Below are 23,583 nucleotides of genomic sequence, written 5' to 3'. Positions count from 1 at the left end.
TGACCATGAAGTTAAAGAAAGGCAGGGCCCAGATGGCCAGATCTGAGCCTCAAAAGTAGGAAACTGTGGATTGGTCTCTAGATCCAATCTGTCCCAGGCCCTGGCTCACCCGCCCTTGCCTCCCACACACTTGCCCTTGGCCTTGACCACCTGACTTCATTCTAATCTCCCTGGTGCCTTTGACCATGTCCTGCTCATTGCTTTGCCCCATCTACTCACATGCTCCAGTAAAACCCCGACTCGGTTTGTTTTGACCCTCCTCTGAAAATTTATCTATTTTTTCTTGATAATTCATTAAATACCATTTTTAATTGCTTCCATGGCTATTAGCCAACTTTTTTTTTTTTTTTTTTTTTTTTTTTTTTTTTTTTTTTTTTTTTTTTTTTTTTTTTGCTGTACGCGGGCCTCTCACTGTTGTGGCCTCTCCTGTTGCAGAGCACAGGCTCCGGACGCGCAGGCTCAGCGGCCATGGCTCACGGGCCCAGCCGCTCAGCGGCATGTGGGATCTTCCCAGACCGGGGCATGAACCCGTGTCCCCTGCATCGGCAGGCGGACTCTCAACCACTGCGCTACCAGGGAAGCCTGCCAAGTTAACTTTGTGAGTCAAATCTGATCATATACATTTCCTCAGGCTGCCATACATTTCAGAAGCTTCCCAGTATCTTAGCTTAGAGATGTAGGTTTTATGCTCTTGTAATTTAAGTTAATCTATTCCAAAATCTTGGTTATATTCCATTTTTCATCTTTAATCTTGGGTTTTCTGCTTTCTCCCTTATTTTCTTGATTATATCTAAGAAGAGCATGTCCATTTTATTGGTTTCTTCAAAGAATCAGCTTTTAGATTCACTTATAAATTCTAATGTTTTTCTATTTTTTAATACATGAATTCCTACCATATTTATGGTTTATTGCTTCCTAATTTCATCAGATTTCTCCTTTTTAATTTCTTGTGTTGAATGCTTTATTTATTTTCATTCTTTCTCATTGATTATTAAGCATTTACGCCTATGGATTTGCTTCTAAGTACAACTTTGGTTACATTCCATAAGTTTTGGTATACAGTGTTGCTCCATGAATAGCTTGTAATTGTGGTTTTGATTTTCTTTTGTACACGAAAGTTGTTTAAGAAAGTTCTGTTTTTTCTTTCCATGTGATTAGATTTTATTTTGCTTTGATTTTCCTGGTAAGTACTGCAACATGATTCTCCATCAGCAGGGATGACATTCTTATTCCACTTTTCAGGGAGAAGAAGCTGAAGCATGGTGAGCTTAAGCAACCAGACTGGAGCTTCTGAGATAATAAGCAATAAAACCAGAAATGAGAACCAAAACTTTTTGTGTAAGAAGACAATCTCCAAGATCCTTATTCAGCAACAGGCAACGTGCACAACCATCAGTGGGCTTTTCCAGGGTTGGGGAGGGACGTGAAGAGTTTTCAGCAGCTAGAGACAAGGCCTCTAACAGGGCATGGAGGTCTTCCCTCAGTGACGCTGAGAAGACACCTCCCAGAGTGCTGTGCGCTGAATCACTGAGCAGGCTGTAAGGTGGTGAGTGGTGCTGCTCCATCTGCCAGACTAGGTCCAGAAAGGCCCTGGAGAGTCTTAGTACACAAGTGCCCCAGATGCAAGGCTTCCAGCACCCAGAGGCCACAACTAGACTTGTCCAAACGGGGCCAGTGCCCACATCACTCCCTGTGTGCTATTCCCTAATTGTGCTTGTTATTTAATCCTATGGAGTAGTTCTCAGCCCCCTTCACTGATAAAGAAACCAAGGCTCAGAGAGGTTAGGGAACATATCCAGGGCAGGGTTGATGGTGCAAGATGGCACTTCCTCAAAGGGTGACAAGACATGGCAGGAAAACATGGTGGTGGTTGAGACATTCCTATTTCAGAGCAGGCTTCTGGCAGGAGTTTAGCCAGGGTTTTGAACCTCTGTTTATGTATTTAACTTTTAAATGATTTATTTCCAACAATCCTTCCCTAAGATGAGGGGGTACTTTACCCAGCCCTGGGTACTATAGGTTTAGGGTGGTACCCTGTACATGGTAGGTGCTCAGTTAATGTGGGGTTGGGAGGTTCCTTCATCCCTTTCCCACTCTAGCTTGGGGCTCAAGCTGGAAGGTCATGGCCTACCTTTTGCAGAGTCTGACACCAGTAAAGTGCTAGGACTGGCAGAGCCCAGAGAGACCATGAAGTCCAGGGGTTCACTACTGGGGTTCATGGGTACAATTCAGGGGGTGCCTAAAATCTGGATAGGAAACACATCTTTATCCTCCCTAATTTCACAGCAATTCAGGATTTCCTTTACTATGTATGTAGGCAGCAGACCACAGCAGTCCTAGCTGTGGATCTAGGACCTGGGACTTTGTAACCAACAGAAATCACAGGTGCTTGCATGGCAGGTCACAGTTATCACAGACATCTCATAATATCATTTACACCCATCACTACTTCAGAATTAGGATAGGTATTACACCCACAACTAGGTCTTGTCACTTAATGTGTTAATAAATAAGCATATATATTGCACTATCACAATTTATAAATCTTTTGATAACTATTTCAATATAATTAGTTCCCTTTATAATCCAATGTATTTTATTTTACTAATTAAAAAACATGACTCTGAGAAGGGGTTTATATGTTTCACCAGACTACTACAGAGGTCCACGGTACAAAAACATGTTTAAGAACCCTGGTTATATAATTATTAGAGAAAGGCAAATAAAAGCCACAATGAAGTATCACCTCATACTGGTCAGAATGGCCATCATCAAAAAGTCTACAAATAATAAATGCTGGAGAGGGTGTGGAGGAAAGGGAAACTTCCTGCATTGTTGGTGGGAATGTCAATTGATACAGCCACTGTGGAGATCAGTATGGAGGTTCCTTAAAGACTAAAAATAGAGCTACTCTATGATCCAGCAATCTGATTTCTGGTCATATACCCAGAAAAGATGAAAACTCTAATCCAAAAAGATATGCACCCCAATGTTCATAGCAGCACTATTTACAACAGCCAAGACATGGAAGCAACCCAAGTGCTCATCAACACACGATTAGCTTAAGAATCTGTGGTGTATATATACAATGGAATATTACTCAGTCATAATGAACAATGAGATAGTGCAAGGTGCAGCAACATGGATGGACCTAGGGAATTTTATACTAAGTGAAGTAAGTCAGACAGAGAAAGACAAATATGTGATATCACTTACATGTGGAATCTAAAAAGTAGTACAAATGAATCTATGTACAAAACAGAAACAGACTCACAGACATAGAAAATAAACTTATGGTTACCAAAGGGGAAAAGGAAGGGGGAGGGATAAACTAGGAGTTTCGAATTAACAGATACAAACTACTATACATAAAATAGATAAGCAACAAGGATTTACTGTATAGCACAGGGAAGTATATCCAATACCTTGTAATAACCTATCATGGAAAATCTAAAAAAATTATATATATATAATTCAGTGATATATATACATATATCTGAATCACGTCACTGTGTACCCAAAACTAACACAATATTGTAAATCACCTAAACTTGAATTAAAAAAAAAAAAAAAGAAGAACCCTGCTTATAGACAAGGAAACAGGCCCAGAGAGGAGAAGTGATCCACCCAAGGTCATACAGCAGAGTTGGGACCAGACTCCATCTTCCAACCCCACTAGCACAGGATGAGTTTACAATAAGGGGGACATGGGGGTGTGGGGTATGTGTGTCATCATGTGACACAGCTTAGTCATATGAGGACTCATGACAGCTGTGGGAGGAAGGGTGAGGCACAGCCAAGGCAGGGCAAGGGTAAAGGGAAGACTGCACCGTCTGCAGTCCTGCCTGCTCAGCCAGGGAGGCCCTCAAAGCAGCAGTTACAAGTATTTATTATTTGTTTTCCCAAAGTCTGCTTACATTGAACCAAGAAATAGATTAGATGATCCTTCAGTGGCCACACAAGAGTGTGGTAGGGCTTGATTTGTCTTTGCAGTTAAAACCCACATCACGTACATGCGTTCTTTATCCTTGTATTTGAGCAGCTTAGGGAGAGAATATAACCCCTCAATATAATACCTCACAGGGGTGGGCGTGCTTGTCTGTAGACTAAGAAGCCCTCCACTTAGAGAATGGTCCTTTACCCCACTACCTGAGACTTGCTGAAGTCAGTAACTTGGAATCAGAAAGAAGGTGCTTCTCAAAGGACCATGTACACACGTTTAGTGGGGACTAAGTCACTGTACCCAGCATTTTGCAAACTGGGTGCCTGGGACTCCTGGCACACAGCCACCATTCTCCTGGCCTTCCCCAAACGCCTGACTCCTCTCCTCATGCTGAGCCCTCACTTGGCATTCCTTCTCTACACGTCACCACTTTTCATCATTATCACTATTATTATGATAGGGTAGCAATTGCTACAGCTCGAGGACTGCTAGCAGGCAGGAACTGTCTGTAAGGGAGGCTGCTGCATAAACAACCATTTAAAATGCTGTGTGATCAGCGTCGGGACTGGTGAGCACAAGGCTTCCGGGCACTAAGCTGAGTCCCGAAGAAGCAACATAGGCACCAAAGCAGTTTCAGGCAGAGAGAACAGCACATGCAAAGGCACTGTGGCAAGAAATAGCATGGCCCATTCAGTCCTCAGCAGGACTTCCCATCTGCCTGGTGCCTGTGTCATGTCCCAGTTGGCTATAACAGTCCGGATGTGATTTCTTGGAAAGGTGGACTTTATCCTGGTCTCAGAGGAAAGGTGGCGAGAGTACCCTTGGAGGGGGGTCCAGCCCAGAAGAGTGGTGCAGGGGACTTCCCACCTCCAGCTCTAGGAGAACACCTGCCCCAGACCTGGAGAGAAGCTGGGCTGGTGGGGATTAGAGTAAGCCAGGTTCCTGTGTGCTGTCCACAGCCATGGAACACCCGCCCACCCCCACTCAGGGCGATCTGGAGAGATCCACGACCTATACATTCAGGAACATCTGGAAGGGAATGTGCAAATTCAGTTTCTGCAGTGAGCTTCTCATTTCCACGGGGTTACAGAGAGTGGGGGCTAAATGGATTTGTGGACCTGTGTTAGCAACTAACTGATGCTCCAGATAAAGGTAACTGTCCATTCACTTGCATTTATCTGCCTTTTAATTCTTCGCCTTTGAAGTTTTAACTACGGCACTGCTTACAAAATAGAATTTGATCCAGAAAAGCTCACTTTGAGAAAATGATCAACGTTACTATTTCCATGTGAATTGAGAAGGTTGGAGTCTTGGGAAAAGGCTTGGGATTCCCTCGGGGAATCTTGCTTCTTGGCCCCCAGGCAGAGACTAAGGGGTGTCTCCTCCTGTTCGCCTCTGCTCAGGGCTTCCCTCTGCCAGAGCACTGGGCCAGGGTCCAGTCCTGGTCTGTTTCCTCCTCTGTCCTCTCTCCAGGCTGGACATTCACTGACGGCAGCGATCAAGGTTCATCCTTTCCAGGTTCCCTTGGCACAGACCCGACCCCGAGAGATGCTCAGAAAATGCTGAATGAGTGACAAGAATGACACACCCATGAAACTCAGATCCAGCGCTCAGTATGTATGTCTGTGAAACTCAAATGTTTCCCTGTGCTGCCCACCACTGTGGTTAACCAGTTACCCAGGTCAACCACAAGTCTCATTACCCCAGATCCCACAGAGGGCAGCCCACTGGTGATGGGCCCAGTCCCTAAAGGGCTTTCTCTAACAGCCAGATGGGGAGCACTTCCTCTGGACCAGGCATCCCTGAGGCCCTATCACATCAGTCATCCCATCTGGACCTGCCATTGCGAGGCTCAGGTCACTCAGACAGTCAGGGTGTAGCAGAGCTGGGCCCCCTGAGATCCAGGGTTTCCGCATGTCTGGGAAAGCCGAGGCTGCCCTTGCCCTTGCCAAGTTGACTTCCAAGAGGACTTCGGGGATTGTCTCAAGGCAGCTCCTCGTCGATTTTGCAGGTTAGCAGTGGGACAGCCTTGGTTATAGTCGTAAAAAGCCTACGTCCCCTGACCCCATTCCTCCACCTCACACACCTCTTCTCCAGTAATATCACACCTGACCTTCACTGACAAGTTTATTCTCCTGTATCTGGAGGACTAGCCTTTCAGCTTTCCCAATACTATGTATATTACATTATTATCTCGAAGCTAGGCTATCTGCACAAATAAGGCATAATAACAGAAGAAAGGATAACAACCCTCTATTGATCTCTTCCTATATGCCAAGAACCTTGCTGAGTTATTTATACACATGTTATTTAGTTCTCCTAACAGCCGTGAAGGAGTCTCATTATCCTCATTTTATGGATGAGGAAACCGAGGCTCAGAGAGATGAAGCAGTTTGTCAAAAGCCACAGAGCTGGTCGGGCAGGGCTAGGGCACGGTGCCAGTTGCTCCTGAAATCTGCCTGTGATGATGTTATTCTTAATCCCATCATTAAGTGAAACCATTATATCCTGAATAAGCTCTTTCTGCATTACTAAGAGTCCCTAATTTTTGTTGTTTAAAATGCAATACTCTCTTTGGACATTTTGTTTTCTTAGTAAGCCAAACACTTCTGTTGCAATTTGGTGAATCATAGATTGACGATCCACAGAAGCAGCAGAGATGGGAAGACACAGGGCCAAGGAGCAGGCCGACCCAGCTGCCTCCAAGCGAGTAGCTGAAAAGGGCCAGTTCCTTCACTGCACGGACCTCAGTCTCTCACCTGAAAAATGGGGATAATCATATCCATCCCGCCATGCTCAGAGGAGGCCACCGGGAGGACTGGACATGATGGTAAGTGTGCAAGGGCTCGACACACAGGCCTGAGAAGGAGGCCGGGGTGAGGTCCTGTGGTCCCCTGGCACCCTCTCATGTAGCTTTCACTGGTGCCCTGCTCATGAGCACACGTACCTCCAGCAAGGGCAGGCCTATGTCCCAGTTCCTAGCACGTCACCGTGAGCCATCTATTCAGCATTGAACGTACATTTTTGGAGCCCCCCATTGTGTCCCGGGCATGGTTCCAGGCCCTGGGGAGATGGCAGTGGACTAGCACTGCCCACGTGGAGATCCTGCCGGCCTCCTGGGGCTGAAAGCCCACACCCCTGGGGCACTCATCACGGCTGTTCCAGGTACCTGGTGCATCTCAGTCCAACTGATGCTCGCCCATGCAACTCTGAGGGAAGAGCCAGCATTACAGCTAAGGAAACCGAAGCACAGAGGTTAGGTAAGTTGCCCCAAGTTGCACAGGTGGGAAGCAGCAAAGCTGAGTTTGAACTGCGCGGTCTGGCGCCAGAGCTCACACGCCATCAGCACTCTCTGCTGCCGCGTGTCTCTACCTGCTTTCCCTCTGTCTCCAACCCTTTCACCTTTTCCTCCACAGCTTCTCCTGCTCTCCTTTCTGGTAGCCCCCTCCCTGTGTCCCAGGCCCTCGTCCGTCCTGGAAGCACAGCAGCCTCCCTCTAGCCCTCCTGCCTCTTCTAGCCTCTGCCCAGCTCCCACGTAGCCTCTATCACCTCCATTCCATCTTGCCTCCCACCCCAGCTGAGTCCCCAAGAGTCCAGGTATAGAGCCCTGGCCTCAAGGCCCACCACGGTCTGCTCTGATGTGCATTTCTGCGTTTCTCTACCCGCTCCACAATGCTCAGTTCACTAAAACTATCCTCCGCGCCAGAGAGCCTAAACTTTTGGGGGGAATTGCTGGCCTTTTTGAGAAAGTTACGGACCAGCCTTCCCTAGGATAATAAACATGTATGAACACTTGCCAAAGTTAGCATGCGCCTTATGCACTGTCACGATGCCACCATGAAGACCCTGGCAATAGACACACACATTTTTTTTTTCTAAAGATTTTCTGTTTTTTTGATGTGGACCAATTTTTTAAAAGTCTTTCTTGAATTTGTTACAATATTGCTACTGTTTTACGTTGTGGTTTTTTGGCAGCCGAGGCATGTGGGATCTTAGCTCCCCAGTCAGGGATCGAACCTGCGTCCCCTGCATTGGAAGGCGAAGTATTAACCACTGGACCGCCAGGGAAGTCCCTAGACACACAAATCTTATTACTGTTCCTCAGTTCCTTAAACGTGTGTCTTTTCATCTCCCTCTCAACATTTTCCCCCACCCCAGATGCTTCCTCCGTTCCTCTCTTCCATCTAATGAAATCCTCGTGACCCATCAAAACCCAGCTCCAATGTCACTAGGCCAGACAAGAGTTATCCCTTGATGTTTTCACCACCAGCTGCCCTCATGGGATTTCAGTGCTCCCTGCCTGGAATTTGGGACCACACCTCCTTTCTACCTACTCCAATGGACCTCTTTAGGGCAAGGATGCTGGCTTAGCTGTCTCACAATCTTTCTTTCACCTCATGCAGCACAGAGCTCTGTAGACAGCAGGCATATAGTGTCCATTTTTTGAAAAAACTGAAAACTGGAAGCAGCCATCCTTATTTCCAAATAGAAGATTCTAGGAGGCTAATGAAATGGAAGTGGATGTTTTGTCATCTCTGTCCCACTAATAAGGTCCTGCAAAGGGTGGACTTCTGGAAAATTTCACCAGACATAAGCCTTGGAAAATGATCTCTTGCTTTTGCCATTTGTTAACAATATAAACATTTCATACCCACTCATTACTGCAGTTCTTGAATTCCTACTTAAATTTCTATTCCTTTAGTAATGGTAACCTAGTTTATGGGAATCTATGGCTTCAAAATAAGGTCAGATTCTGATAATTAGTTGTGATCCATATTTTGTATCTGATAACTAGCTTATAGCTGCAGTGAAAATTGGGCCCTACATTTTTGGAAGGTGGAGTATTTTAAGAAAGCAAGGTATTCTTCATGTGCTCTGATCTCTGCTTTGTTGAAAGGATGTTAAAGTGAGAACTATAACATGGGAGAAAAATGAATATATTTGCTCTCAAGAGGCAATTAAAACAGAATGCAAATATGACTAATGAGACGATTAACTTTTCTAGAAATATTATGCAAGAAAATCAATTCCTGGGATGTAACATTTTTATGCTAAAAAATTCAGTTTGATGGCATCAGTGACCAAAGGGATCTAGGAAGAAAAGACATTGCTACTGTCAGGGAAGGCTGAGGAGGGCATGAAAAGTACCCATTTCTTTCTAGCTTGATCTGCTCAGCTATGAAACAGATGCTGCTGCAAATGCTCCCGTGTGGCTCCTGCGTGTGTACTGCTTTGAGCAATTCTTTTCAACATGGCACCGCTAGAATGGCATTAATTCAGGAGTCAGGAACACTTGGTTCAAATCTCAGCACCACACCGGTTACAGCTAAGTGGCCTTGGATGGTCCATGTCATTGCTCTGGGCCTTGATTTCCTCCCCTGTGAAATGGAGATTGTGATATCTGTCTCACGGACAGGTGAGGATTCCATGAGCCAATGCATGTAAAGCACTTGGTATGGAGATTAGCAGGCTGATGTGTCCTGGAGAAATTGCTATCGAAGCTGCTGAGTGGGGAGGGCACAGAAACCCCCTGTTCCAAGAAGAGGCTGTAGCATGAGGTAGGGATTCTAGCAAGGATGATTCAAGAGTCAGGATACTGGGTCCCATCCTGCCCTTCAAGTTCAAGCCAAGTGATCTTGGGCATTGTTGTCATTCTTTCAACATCCATAAAACAACAGCATTTCCCTAAGTGATTTCCAAGGCACTGTTCTGGGAACCCAGCACCGTCCAATGCTACAAAATAATTCACACTTTTTTCCAAATAGTTTGTTACTAAGTAGCCTCAATTTCTCCAAATGTGACCTATCCCACACTTATTTGGGTTTCGGTCCACAGTTTGGTGACCAGAATTACACTGCAATTAAACAGTCCAATCTGTAGCCCTTAAGGGCCTCTAAGTTTTGCAAACTCTCTCTCTCTCTCAGTCCTCATTCAGGAGCGGCACCCTATCTTTCCAACCATGTCTGTGGGCATTGATCCAACCCACGTGTTCCATGAGCCAGGCTGAGGACACAGAACGTGGTCCTGTCCTCAGGAAGACTGGAGTCCAGTGGGGATGACAGACCAGAGAACGACAAGGCCAACTGGGTGGGTCATGGTCTATAACAGAGAGTGCACAGGGGCCCCACAGGCAGAGAGGGGGTTGGCAGGGTTAGGAAAGGCTTCCTGGAGGAGGTGATGCTCAAGCTGAGCCTTGGTCATCCAACCAGACATTCATCCAACAAGCAGTCTGCAACTATTTATTGAGCACCTACTGTGTATGAGGCATTTTGCTCGATGCTGAGGCTATAACACTGAATGCAACCATGTCATTTCCTACCTCAAGAATCCACAATACTGGGCATATATCTGGAGAAAACTCTAATTCAAAAAGGTACATGCACCCCAATGTTCATAGCAGCACATTAGCACAACAACCAAGACATGGAAGCAACGTAAATGTCCATTAACAAATGAATGGATAAAGAAGATGTGGTACATATACACAATGGAGTACTACTCAGTCATAAAAAAGAATGAAATAATGTCACTTGCAGCAACATGGATGGGCCTAGAGATTATCATACTACTGAAGTAAGTCAGAAAGAGAAAGACAAATACCATATGATATCACCTACACGTGGAATCTAAAATGTGACACAAATGAACTTATTTACGAAACAGAAACAGACTCACAGACATAGAAAACAAATTTATTGTTACCAAAGGGGATGGAGGGTGGAGGAAGGATAAATTAGGATTTGGGGATTAGCAGATACAAACTACTATATATAAAATAAACAATAAAGCCCCACTGTATAGCACAGGGAACTGTATTCAATATCCTGTAATAAACCATAATGGAAAAGATTATGAAAAAGAATATGAATATATATGTATAACCAAATCACTCTGCTGTACACCAGAAGCTAACGCAACATTATAAATCAACTATACTTCAATAAAAAGAAAAAATTTTTTAATAAATAAAAATTGCAAAAAAAAAAAAAAGGATCCACAATGGCTCACTCTAGCCACTCGTTGCAGTGCTCATTCTATACCCTTCTGCCTTACTGACAGGACCTCCCCACTGTGGCCTGGCACCCAACCCCAGCAAGCAAGCATCTTTTTTCCCAGAATGCCCCTCCATCCTAGACTCCCTCCCCGCATCCAAATTCAGCCCAAAGCCATCGGCACTCTCCAGTCCGGTCTCCTCTCAGGCCTTCTCTTTATACTGATGAAAAGGCCCCCGTGCACATCTGCTCTTGATGGGGTCGGCATGAGAGGCACCCCAGCTATTTCACTTCCACGTATCTCACACCCCCAACTCAACTTCTTTAAGCGGGGGCCCTTGTTTCCTTCTTCTTTTATACTTTATTGTGCCAAGGACAGCTCTAGACGCCAGGCAGACTGGGAGACTGATTAACAGGGTGCTGAAATGAGATGTTTCCTCTACTTGTTACCACCTTCTTAAGATTAGCACTAAACCAGGGCATGTTTTGTTTTCTTGTCTGAGGTGCCAGAAGGAAAAAGGCATCATTTACTGAATATCTACTACGTGCTGGGTACTGCGCTGGATGCTTTCCTTTCACCCCTTTTTAACCCCCTCCACAAGCCTGCAGGCAGGCATTTTTATTTCCTTATTGCATATACAGAAACCAAGGTTTAAGGAGGTAGGTTAGGGACTTTCCTGGTGGTCCAGTGGTTGACTCGACGCTGCCAGTGCAGGGGGCTCGGGTTTGATCCCTGCTCGGGGAACTAAGGTCCAACATGCCACGTGGCTCGGCCAAAAGATTTTTAAAAAACGGAGGTAGTTTAACTTGACCAGGGTCTCATCACTAGTAAGGGGCAAAACTGAGGTTTAAACACAGCTAGGCGATTCTGAAATGTAAGCTGTTCTTCCTCCACCAAGCTTTTTCCCGGGAACACATGCCCTTTTCTACTTCCAAAGACCTGCTTAAATGCTGCAATCTGGAAAGATACACAGAACTTGTTTGCTGTATGATTATGGTGGCTTGAAATCACGTGAAAATCCAGGGCCTGCTCAAGGGGGGGGAAAGCCCATCTGAGCCAGGGGTTAAGCAAACAAGATAAGAAGAATAAGAAAATGGTTTCTGGACACCGCCATCCATCTCTGGGAAGCCTTAGATAGGAGGCAGCAGGTGATGAAGTGGAATGAAATTCTGAGAGAGAAAAAAAAAAGATGAAAATGGAGGTTTACACATCACTGAGCTGCCTTCCTATCTAGAGGGAAAACCCAACATTAATAAAACAGAAAACCTTCAACAAAATCAAGCCAATTTTTCTGTCAAGTTCAGAAACAACAGTCCATAAACCTACAGGCGTTTCCCAGGTGTGTTCCAGAAATAGCCAGGTTTCTGAGAAGTTGGGTGGAAATGAAATTCAGGGGGAGCTTAGTCCCTGCTAATCGTGTGAGGGAAAGCTGCCTTTGTGGCTGCAGGTTGGAATAGAAGGAGTGTCTCTCGTGACATCAGCTTCAAGTTTTCCTCCTAAGCGCCCTCCTCCCCAGTCAGGGCCATCCTTGATAGGGAGTCAACAGTAGTCGACAAACGCTTAATACGCAGCAGAGTGCTCAGTGAATCAACGTCTGCTGATAAATTTGTCCATGGAGAACACTCACTCACACACACACACACACACACACACACAGGGTGCAGGGTCTCCTACAGACAGACCCACTAGCACCCTACTTACTAGTCAAGAGGGGGCGCTTTTGTCTCCTTCCCTGGTACCAGGTAGGGGCCTCTGGCAGAGACGGGGCATGTGGGTGTCCGTGGTGTGAGAGGAGGTTACAGCAGAGTCTGTGGGGTCCGACAGACCTAGTTTTGAAAGTCATTCCCACCACGTACTGGCTACACAGCCTTGGATTTGTGCATCTTACTTTCCTTACCCAGCCCTTGGGGTGTAATCCCTTACCTCTTGTCATCGCTGATGTCTCAGCATCTGTCAAGGAGGGAAAAGCATGCCTATTTCTTAGCTTAAAGTAAGAACTTAAAAGGATAGTGGGGGCTTCCCTGGTGGCGCAGTGGTTGAGAGTCCGCCTGCCGATGCAGGGGACACGGGTTCGTACCCTGGTCTGGGAGGACCCCACATGCCGCGGAGCGGCTGGGTTCATGAGCCATGGCTGCTGGGCGTGCGCATCCGGAGCCTGTGCTCCGCAACGGGAGAGGCCACAACAGTGAGAGGCCCGCGTACCGCAAAAAAAAAAAAAAAAGGATAGTGTAAAGCTCTTGGCATGGGGAGGGCACTTGATAAATGCCTGGCTTCCTTACTTGGCTAACCATCCCCGAATCTGGCCCATTCTTTTTTTTCTTTGTGATATTTATTGGAGTAGAATTGATTTACAATGTTGTGTCAGTTTCTGCTGTACAGCAAAGTGAATCAGTTATACATATACATGTATCCACTCTTTTTTAGATTCTTTTCCCATATAGGCCATTACAGAGCATTGAGTAGAGTTCCCTGGGCTACACATTAGGTCCTTATTAGTTGCCTATTTTATGTATAGCAGTGTGTATATGTCAGTCCCAATCTCCCAGTTCATCCCTCCCTGCCCCCCGCCTTAGCCCCTGGTAACCATAAGTCTATTTTCTACATAAAGGCCCAGCTCACCCTCACCTCCTCCAGGAAGCATTCCCTGACTATATGGGTCCCCAAGGACCACTCCCTCCCCTGAGCTCTGTAGTACTATTGGTCACCACCAGCCCCTTGTGGTCACTCACCACCTTGTCCTGTGTGCTGGGAATCCCCAGCCAGACTGAGCTGCCTGAGAACCAACTGTGGTCACCCACTGGGGTCAGGCCCAAACCTTCCAAGCAGACAGTTAGTAAATCTGTGTCTACAGACAAGGCATTCAATCACCCAAGAGGGGTTTCCAATGACAGAGAGGTTCCTCACGTGCGTTAACCCTGACTGTGCCCAAGCACTTGACAGTAATCATCTCACTCTATCCTACCACATCCCTCTGAGACAAGGGTTATGGTGTCCATTTCACAGATGAAGAAACTGAGGCTCACAGAGGTGAGCTAATTGTTTCCCCAAAGCCGTGAGGCTCAGAGGGACAGGAATGGAGGCAGACTCATGAGGGAGGAAGGGAAGAAGGAGAGATGGGTGATGGAGAATGGGGCCGACAGAGACAGAGGGTCAGCCAGGAGGGACTCCTCTTTGTTGAGCCCCTGTTGTGAGCAGCTCTGAGCCGGCCCCATACCCGCCCCTTCCCTTAAGGCCTTCCCCACCACTCGGGAGGCATCTGGTGCTCTTGGCCCTGGCCACACACTTCTGTTTATCATGCCCAGTGAAAGCTAGTGAGAGAGTCACTGTGGCCCTGACCTCTGTCCCCAGCCAGCTGACCAGCCAGTTTATCTTCTGTACAGTCCAGTAACTCCAGAGAACCAGAATTGGAACTAGATTGCTTTTCTCTAATAAAATTTACCGTGTATACAAATTCAATCACATCATCGTGTGTGCCAACGGTGGCCAAGGAGCCCAGGTCACTTACACACATCCATCAGCAGGGTGCGGAGTCAGGGGCATGAAATTGTCTCCCACCTAGAGCCCAGAGGACGGCAGAGGCACAGCGAAGGCACAGGGGGGCTGCCGAGCAGGAGGGCCGGGCTCTCGGGCAGGGCCCATCCTCCCTGCACCCAGGAGGGACAGGGAGCCCACATGGATGCTCTGGGAGCCCTGACTGCCAGCTCCACCAGTAGGAAGGGTCTGTGCCCACTCCTGCAGACCCGTGGTTGGCTATGTTTTCCTGATGGCAGCTGTCTGTCCTTACCACACAGCCTAGGGAAGGGAGAAACGACGTGCTGTGCCCACCCCCAAGGCATGCTATTTAAACCTCTCCAGATCCTCATTGTGCAGATGTGGGGCTGTCAGAGAAGGAAAGTGAGCTCAGAGAGGTTAGGTAACATGTCCAAGGCCACACAACCTACAAATTGACAAGCTGTGCTTGGAACCCAGGTTTGTTGGGCTCCAAGCACATGCCAAGGATTTTCCAAACAGGAGGAGAAGGCTGCACTTCAGAAGAGAAGCTCAGGGAGGCCAATGCTTCCCTTAGGGGCTATTGTCAAACCCACTTCATGGTGGTGGGAGATTCGGCTGGTTAGAAATAAATATTTTAAACAAGTGCTTTCCCCCGGCCCAGCCTGGGATTCTTCTGATCTGGCAGGTCTAATAAACACAGACTTAAAAGAATAAACCTAGAATGGGGCGGGAGCAGGTTTGGCTTTCTGTGATAACTTGATACCAGAAATATCTGAAGAAAATATCGAACTTCTGCACAGGATCAACCAGCCAGGCCTGGAGGGGGATAAACAGACTTCAGTTCTCTATCCACTGAGGGTCATTTGACCTCAAGCAAATCAGTTAAACTCTCTGAGCCTCAGTTACCACTAAGGCAGGGGTTCCAGAGTGTGGTCCCCAGACAAGCAGCATCAGCATTGCCCAGGAACTTAGGAGAAACGTACATTTTCAGTCCCCACATCAGACCTATTTATTGTACCTGCAGCTCTGGGGCTGGGGTGCCACAATCTGTGTTTCCAAGTCCTCCTGGGGGTTCTGATGCAACTCAAGAGCCTCTCTGCTTGAAGGCCATGACCCTCATGCTAGGTACACACTGGAGTCACCTGGGGAGTTTTTACAACAGTCCCAGAACCCAGGCCACACTCCAGACCAATGACATCACCACCTCTGATGTACATGAGGTGAGACCTGGGCCTCAATAGTATTTTGAAGCTTCCCCGGTGATGCCAGATGCCTGTTCTCTGGAGATGATCACACAGCCCTTGCAGGAAGTGGAGAGCCGGGTCTAAGGGCACAGATGGAGAAACACAAGTGTGAATGAGGCCTCCTCTTGGTCCCTGTGGCCTGCAGATGGCCCACTGCTCCACCCTCTTCCCCTGCCTTTTGGGCAGGGCCCAGCAAGCGCACAGGCGGGGTATGGATGAACGATGAGAGTGCTTTTAGGAAGATGCGCAGCAGCCATGCTGAGGATGGATCGTGAACTATAATGGGGCTTCATAGAAGTCTGTGATATTTCATCCAGGTCCAACTGTTTTTCATTCATCAGAAAAAGCCCTCAAGGTCTGCAAACTTGTGCAAGTTGCATAGGCCCTAAAATTGATGGCTTCTCCCGACAGTCTCTCCCTGGAGCAATTTGTCATTTAAAGCTCGGTTCTACCAAAGACCTTGAAGCTGTTCACACCATCAGCCTGGCCTGGACTTTGAGTGGGAATCTGATGCTGTGTTTCCTGCCTCTCTTGGCCTTGAATCCCAACCAGGGAACACCAGAGGCTGCGTGGAATCCAGGGCAGCCTCTGAAGGCCCCTCCGTGGGAGCTTTTCTTGTGGTTGGTCCAGTGCCGTGTTTCTTTCTTTGATGTTCCTGAAACTGTGCATCCCTCTTCACCCCTGCTTGGCCTTCAGACCCCTCAACAGCAGTAACTATAAGGATGACAAGGAAGCAGCCACACACACCAGGCCCATGCGGGGCCCTCATCTGAGCCAAAAGCATGGGAGCTGGTGACACCCCTCTCGTCCCTGCAGACTTATTCTCCAGCTCTCCTCCATGTCTGGGAGGCTGATGTCTACGGTCTGCTTCATCCACACTCCCTTGTTGTCTGTCTGGTTGGGTTGAACCAAAGGAAGGCACCAGGAGAAAACAGAAATGGCAGGAGGAGTGACAGGCTGGGGTGTTCATTCCTCTGGCTCTCTCCATCGGCCCCAGTGTGGTTCCTGCTCGCCTACAGAGGGTCTCAGCTGCTGCAGACCGTCCTGTCTCTACAGCCACAGGTCTGGGCAGGACCCTGTTGCCGGTCCCACTAACCAGTCTCCCCCTGCCCCTGCGGCCTGGGCGCTAACGGTTGCCATGTTGCCAGGCCTGGGCGCTTCAGTGTCCCTTAATAGCGTCACCCCTTTAACACTGCCCACACTTTGGAACCACGTTGAAACTGCTGCGTCTGTAGGTCAAAAATGGTCAAATCACTGGCCGTTCCATATGGTTCATCTAGTAAGAGTCCCTTCCTTAACTCTCTTCAGTTAACCCCTCCAAGTGGGCCTCTGTGTCCTGCCCAACCCACACGGGAGGTGTGGGGAGATGCTGTTAGCATCCATTCACAGGTAAGAACAGAGACTCAAAGGCCTTTGCTGAATCGTCCCAGGGGAAACGTAAGACCGCGAAAATAGTAAAGTTGAAAGTTTACCGCGTGTCAGTTGCTGCGCTAACGGTTCATACAGGTGATCTCATTTAGTCCTCAAAACTCTGAGGCACAGACTGTTATTCTACCCATTGTAGACTGTTATTGTCCCCAGTGGGGACATCGAAGCCCGGGTAAGTTAAGAGCAGGTAACTCCTTCTGGTCAAACTCAGCCAGAAGCAAGAGGGAAGGAAGCTTGGAGGAAGCAGCCTCCAGAGGGTGGTCCCCCAGGGCACAGGACAGGACAGAGAAGGTGGAGACGGGCCCGAAGGGACAGGAGGGGATGAACAAGGTCCCGTGCTTTGGGTTCAGATAAAAGGAGAGAGTGTGTGGGCCCCGCGCTGGGCCGGGGGCCTCACTGCAGACCCTTCATCACAGCCTGGTTTTTTTGTTTTGTTTTGTTTTGTTTTTTTGCGGTACGCGGGCCTCTCACTGCTGTGGCCTCTCCCGTTGCGGAGCACAGGCTCTGGATACGCAGGCTCAGCGGCCATGGCTCATGGGCCCAGCTGCTCCGCGGCATGTGGGATCTTCCCGGACCGGGGCACGAACCCGTGTCCCCTGCATCGGCAGGCAGACGCTCAACCACGGCGCCACCAGGGAAGCCCCACAGCCTGGTTTTTACCCCTCGAGCCCGTGTGCTGCTTCTACCGAGCTCCTTCCCGCTGAACTGTATGACCTTCCACTCTCTTCTTTCTGCCTTCTCCCTCCCACCTGCAGCCCCTGACGTATTTAGTACAAGATTCGGTACATCATACAGCTGTAGGAGGCGATGGAACCACAGGTGAGAGTGATTAAGCCTGGAGAATGCCAAGTGAGTGGCACACTGTCCCAGGGTCACTAGGGTCACCACTGTCTGGAGGCTTTGCACTGGGGCACAGCCCACCTCCCCTTCCCTCGACGCTTTTAAGTTCACGTTCAGCCCCTGGGACCCTACTGCACTCCTCCCAAAGCGATGCAGTGGACAGGAAGCTTTGGAGCCACAGAGACCGTGCCCAGCGCCAGCATCTCCTAACTCCGTGCCCTGGACCCCTCACCTGGTCCCCCTGCACACAGTATCTTCCCCTTCAGGGAGGTAAGGCCCTCCCCTGCTCAGAGAGACTAAGAAGACAAAATAAGATAGCAAAGGTAAAACACGTAGAACCTACAAGCATTTGATAAAGGGCTGGTTCTGGTCCCTCCTCCTGGAAATAATCATTCTAGTCTGGAGATTATAATTGCTGGTTAAAAAGAGAGGCTAAAACTGTTTATCACACTTTGATTTTATGTACCTGGGATTAGAAAACTTGCCTTAAAAGATGGTTTTCTTGGTTTTACTGTGAAATTTCAGGATTTCCTTGGCAACGGCCTTTAGGAAGACAAAGAAGTCAATCAAAGGCCACCCAGAGAGGGGTGAGTTGAAGGCGATTTATTCCTCTTTGGGGCTGGCCCTGTGCAGGGAGTGCTGGCCACTGTGTCCTCCGTGGAGATGCCTTTCGTGCCTGGGCCAGAGTTAACTCCTTGATCCCCATGATACCAGGTCCCTTTGATTGTTTCTCTGGCTCAAACTCGAGTTCCAGCCAGTGCCACCTGCCTGGGCTTCCCCAGCAGTCTGCAAGGACCACACAGTTGGGGCTCATCAGTGCCGGCCAGAGAGGTACAGCTGGCCACACCAGGAGGGAACAGAGACGGTGAACCAGGTGGGGCCAGAGACCAGGAGGCGAGAGAGCAGACTCTCTCTCTGGAGCCGCGGGCGGGGTCTGAGTCTGGCCTTCGCCCCTGGGTGTGGTGGGGCTGGAGGCACCTCACACAGCTGCAGGGCTATGGCCTCAGTAGGAGTGGACGCTGAGTTTGCCGGTTCCCCCTCCAGCCTACGCTGAGGCCTTGAACACAGGACCACCCCCAGAGGAGGGGCTCACACAGCCCCACCAGTTGGGGACAGAGGCACCAATGGGGCAGGGGGAAGGATCTGGAGCCCGAAGTCACCCTCCCCGCGTTCACAGCCGGTTCTTCTACTCACTAGCTGTGTGACGCATGGCAATCTGTTGATATTTAACCTCTCTTTGCCTCAGTTTCCTTATTTGTACAACGAGGAGGATCATAAGCGTATCCATCTAACAGGGTTGTTGCGAGAAATAAGTTAACATATGAGAAGCACGTGCAACAGTGCTGACCCCTGTGAGTGCTATATTGGGCCGGCTGTCATTCTGGTTAGCAGGACACTGGCCAAGTCTGAGGGCCATTCTGTGTGCAGGCAGGGCTTGAGGCAGTCTTCAGTCTCACCACAGATCACCCCTGGGCTCTGGGCATGATGCCTGAAATTCCACTGCAGACCACTCATTCTTGGATGTGTTCATTCATTCAAGCATTTAACTCTGAACTAAGCTGGATTTCCCAAAGTATGTTCCAGTACAACCGTGGCATACAACGTGACAGCAGGGGTTACCCTGGAGGGTATTATATTAATTTTAATAGCCATGTATACTTTTAATTTCCTCATATCAATATTTAAGGCAAGGGCTTCCCTGGTGGCGCAGTGGTTGAGAGTCCGCCTGCCGGTGCAGGGGACACGGGTTCGTGCCCCGGTCCGGGAGGATCCCACATGCCGCGGAGCGGCTGGGCCCGTGAGCCATGGCCGCTGAGCCTGTGCTCCGCAACGGGAGAGGCCGCAACAGTGAGAGGCCCGCGTACCGCAAAAAAAAAAAAAAAAAAAAAAAAAGTACGGCAAGCTCTATCAGCTTTCCATTTACATAAACAATGCTACTATTTCAGGTAAATGCACCTCCCTGTAGGTCGTGATTCTTAGCTTTATTCGCCCCCCCCCTCCTGTCTCCCCGCAGTCATCACGGCGACAATATCCTTCTGGTCCATGTTTTATGCTTTATACTTCAAGTTTATTAGCCATGCTTTTCCTTATTTCCTTCTAGCATGATTTAAGGCAAGCAATAATCATTTTCCATTTATAGGGGTGACATAGTTTCCTTCTTAAATTAATTTCCATAAGAAGTGAGTTAGTTAAAAGAAAATATTATGTAAATGAAAAGCCCAGGTGGAATATAACATGGTTATTAGAAAGAATGAACTACTAATCTACATATCAACACAGAGAGATAAGCTGAAATGAAAAGAACGGTGTAGACAGAAAACTTAAAGCATACCCCAGAGAGGACTACTGATACTTTTCATGACTACAGGTATATAACTGTAAAGATACACAAAACTAACAGGATGGTGTTTCCTGTGGAACGTAAAGGGGAAAGAGCGGAAGGCGTATGGCCAAGACTGATGATCAAAGGGGATATAAAGTATTAAGAGTCTTAAATCCTTTTTTTTTAAGGTGAGACAAAGTGACTTGAAGGAAATATAACATGATGCTAAAATTCTGGATGGAAGCAACACGATGTTTACCAAATATTCTTGCCTTTTCCTTTATTTTATAAACTTCTCAACATAAATAACACAGAGGATATGAAGATGTGCAAAAAGTCACCCAGAAGGGATAGCTGGAGGTGGCAACACCAAGCTAGGCCAGTTGCCAAGTTCCAAGGATGCGAAACTGACAGTCGAGTCCTGGCTCTCACAGTGTCATACTCGAGTGGTAGGTGCAGAAAGGAAACTGTCCCAAATCTGTGACAGATGTGAGCCAGGAAAGGCCTTCTGGAGGAGGCGACACTGGAGCTGTCGTTAAGAATCAGGGCTGGGATCCATCGGCCGATGAACAGAAAAATAAAAGGTGATACATTCACACGATGGAATGTTACTTGGCAGGAAAAAGGAGTGAAGTGCTGAGACATCCCTCAGCACAGACGCACCTGAATGATGCTGAGCTTAAATGAAAGAAACCAGACCCAAAAGGCCACAGATTGTACGATTCAATTTTTACGAAACGGCCAGAATAGGCAAGTCCATAAAGAAAGCAAGTAGGTTAGCGATTGCAGAGGGCTGGGGGGAAGGGAGGTTGGGGAAGTAACGGGGAGGCTGCTCATGGGTACAGGGTTGCTTTTTGGTTTCAAATGCATAACGAATCAAATGAACTGAACTGTGTACTGATTGCTAATATGCATGGGGTTTTCTTGATGAAAATGTTCTAAGATTGATTGTGGTGATGGTTGCACAAGTCGGCGAATATACTAAAAATCACTTTATAACACTCTTTAAATGGGTGAATTCTATGACTTGCGAATTCTATTTCAATAAAGGCTTTTAGGGCTCCCCTGGTGGCGCAGTGGTTGAGAGTCCGCCTGCCGATGCAGGGGACGCGGGTTCGTGCCCCGGTCCGGGAAGATCCCACGTGCCACGGAGCGGCTGGGCCCGTGAGCCATGGCTGCTGAGCCTGTGCGTCCAGAGCCTGTGCTCCGCAACGGGAGAGGCCACAACAGTGAGAGGCCCGCGTACCGCAAACAAACAAACAAATAAATAAATAAAGGTTTTTATATTCAAGTGAAATAAAGACTCAGGACTAGGGTGTGGTGGAGCTGGAGGAATCACGACTGAAAACATCTCAGCCCATCTCCCTGCTTCAGCAAAGTTTTCTCTCTCCCACTCTGCACAGTCTATGCTTGGGATGCTGAGACACAGTGAAGACCCAGGCAGACAGGACCTGTGCCACCGTGCAGGTCCTTGCCTGGTGAGCAGCGAGAAGCAATCACTCTGATGGTCTAAAGTGACACAGAAATGCCTTAAAAACTTTGTAGGAAACCGTCAGATCTGGAAGGTGGGGAAACACTGTTCAGACAGAGGGAATGACGTGTACAAAAGTGTGGAAGCAAGAGAGACTGAGGCTTTGCAAGGAGTCTGGGCAGGATGTCAGCACTGAAAGGAGATGGCTGTAAAGAGACAGGCCGGGGGTGGAAGAGCCTTGGACACACACGGGATGAAACCTCCGACAAGACCCGGCTTCCCATTTTTCCTCCTGCACCACCTACCCCTCCCCACACTGTGTGAAAGGAAAACTCCACTTCCTCTGGGACTGTCCTCTACAAAGATCTTGTCTAAGCTGGTGCTGAATTCTTTTGTTGGCTCCCAGACAAGAGACCATAGCCTGCCTAGCATCTTCTTCTGCTGACCCCTCTGGTTTCTGGAAAATGAACTCTGTGTACATGAACCAGATGGTCCCTTGTGCAGAGTAGATGGCCGTCTCAGCCAGGAGCTAGCTCTACGTGGCCAAGTCACACTCACAGACAGCACTTACACGGCCTTGGGAGGAGACTCTAAATAAACTTGCTTTGAGTCGGTTCATTAAAGTCACGAGCACATCTTGTCTATCTCAAGATGATAAAAATGAGCTGTTATGTCTCCCCACTGCTCTCTGGATTTAACGTGATAAATATCAAGGGTAATATATCGTATGGAGAGCTCACCGAGGCACAGGGGAAAGGTATCTCCAATCTTTATTACATTGCCTCTTCTCCACGAGGGCCGCCTGATTTGGAGGGGGCTTAGTTCCTTCATTTATCACTGCTACTGGAAACAGGAGCTGGATGTCAAAGCCCCATTTTCTTCCCTCATCCCCCCGTCATGCTAGATATGACTGATTCATGGCTGGGCTTGCCTAACAGCCGGATCCCACACACTCCACCTTGTAATCATGAAAAATACTCTCTCCCTTTCAACGGGACTGTCGCCCTCACTGCCTTATCAACAGGCAAGACTTTATTCTTTTCCTCTCGTCACTGGGTTCAAATGCAAAGAGAAGTAAAAGCACATTTCTAAAGAAGCAGTCCATTTTCTTTAATCTCTTCAAATTGCTTGTCCACTCGAACTCTCTTTTTGCCAATGGGAAGAGACACCAGCGCTGAATAAAACATTCAGACCCCTGGCAGCATCTGGATAAGGTCGGATCAGGCTGCTCAGGGAGGAATACTAACACTCGCAAGTAGGGTGACATTAGTCACTGGCCTTTGTCTTTCCACGTCCCGGGCACAGAAACAGCATGTGAGAATGATACCAGCGGTGGAAATCTCCTCCTGTGTATAACACACCTTGTAACGGTTCTGTTGAATAAGTTGACTCTATTTAACATATGCAAGGCACAGTCTGGCAACTTGAAAAAGTTCAGGATGTTCCTTTCTTTGCACATTGGCACCCAAGGGTGTTGACTAAATCTTACAATGTGTTTCTATAATAAATGACACAGAGAAGTTAGGAGGCACGCAGATTGAGGACTGCAGTCAGCTTCAGGGCCAGGACTGCCTCAGCTGTGCGCAGGAGGGCAATGCATAAGAAAGACACCAAAGGGGATGAGGAAAGGAAGGCACAGCTACAGAAAACAGCTGATGTGCAAGGCACAGGAGAAACTGACCAGGTGAGCTCAAAATCTGGTAGCTTTAGCAGCTTAGTAAGCAATGGTATGAAGTGTACAAGCTCACCTACAATGCCTGACTTACAGGAGGCAAACAATGAGTTTTTTTGTACAAAGGGATATTGAATGCTGGAGCTTTGATTTCTTAAAACTGCTTAAAGTAAAAGA

The 23,583-nt window shown here is 47.9% G+C and overlaps 1 protein-coding gene across 2 annotated transcripts in view; it reads right to left on the bottom strand.

Annotated features, from left to right (window-relative positions):
• Positions 1–23,583, bottom strand: part of CLSTN2 (calsyntenin 2) — a gene marked incomplete at both ends in the record, with an annotated part of 642,483 nt that overhangs the window by 517,362 nt on the left and 101,538 nt on the right. The gene's annotated exons all lie outside the window — the stretch shown is intronic.

Source organism: Hyperoodon ampullatus (assembly GCF_949752795.1).
Source record: "Hyperoodon ampullatus genome assembly, chromosome: 5".
Taxonomy (NCBI): Eukaryota; Metazoa; Chordata; class Mammalia; order Artiodactyla; family Ziphiidae; genus Hyperoodon; species Hyperoodon ampullatus.
The sequence above is the reverse complement of the archived record's forward strand: the minus strand, read 5'-3'. Positions and strand labels throughout refer to the sequence as shown.